Source organism: Perca fluviatilis, chromosome 10 (genome assembly GCF_010015445.1).
Source record: "Perca fluviatilis chromosome 10, GENO_Pfluv_1.0, whole genome shotgun sequence".
NCBI classification, from domain to species: Eukaryota; Metazoa; Chordata; class Actinopteri; order Perciformes; family Percidae; genus Perca; species Perca fluviatilis.
Genome location: NC_053121.1, coordinates 38,266,457 through 38,268,121, shown reverse-complemented (window position 1 = coordinate 38,268,121; position 1,665 = coordinate 38,266,457).

Sequence of the window (1,665 nt, the reverse complement as noted above, 5' to 3'; positions counted from 1 at the left end):
AGTGTCCTAAAGGGTAACTCTCGCCAAAATGCAACCTAGGGTCTTTTAGTGAATGTACCCGAGTCAAATTTAAAAGCAAAATTAGGACGGAAACGCCACTTTTAAGATTGGCCGTATTCTCGTTTTGGGTCAAATGGCACAAACACACAGACACACAGACACACAAACACACAGACACACACACACAAACACACGCACACACAGACACACACACACACACACACACACACGCGTACACACACACAGACACACACACGTACACACACACAAACACACACACACACACAAACAAACACACACACAGAACACACACACACAAACCCGCGTTACACACAGACACACACAGCATACACACACACACACACACACACACACACACAAACACACACACACACACAAACACACAAACACGCAGACACACACACACAAACAAAACACGTACACAGACACACACACACAAACACACACACACACACAAACAACCGCATTACACACAGACACACACACACAAACAATACGTACACACGAGACACACACGCGTTACACACACACACAGACACACACACACACAAACACACACACACACACAAACACACAAACACGCGAACACACACACACAAACCCGCATTACGCACACAGACACACACACACAAACACGTCACGTTACACACAAACACCGCGTACACACAACCAGACACACACACACAAACATACGTACACACAAACACACACACAAACTCTGACCACAAACACACACCCGTTACACACAACCAACACACAAACACACGCTACACACAACCAGACCACACACACACACAAACACACAACACACAGACACACATACAAAACACACACACACACACACAAACACACAGACACACAGACACACACAACACAAACACACGTATAACACAGACACACAACACACAAACAACGACACACACACACACACAAACACACTAATAATACAAAAACACACGCACACACACACACACACACAAACACACGCATAACACAAACACGCATACATACAGACACACACACGCATACACACACACAGACACACACACACACACAAACACACACACACACACAAACACACAAACACGTAGACACACACACACAAACACATCGCAACACAGACACACACACGTATACACACACACACACACACACACACACAAACACACACACACACACACACACACACACACAAACACACAAACACACAAACACACTGACACACAAACACACAAACACACAAACACACACAAATACACACAGTCTTACACACAGTAACACACAAACACACACACACACAAACACACTAACACACAAACACACAAACACACACACACACACACACAAACACATCGACACACAAACACACACACACAGACACACACACGTACACACAACCAGACACACACACACACACACAAACACACACACACACACAAACACATCGTATACACACACACACACACACAAACACATCGCACACAAACACACGTACACACAGACACACACACGACACACACACAGACACACACACACACACACAAACACACACACACACACAAACACACAAACAGGAGACACACACACACAAAACACACGTACACACAGACACACACACACAACATACGTACACACAGACACACA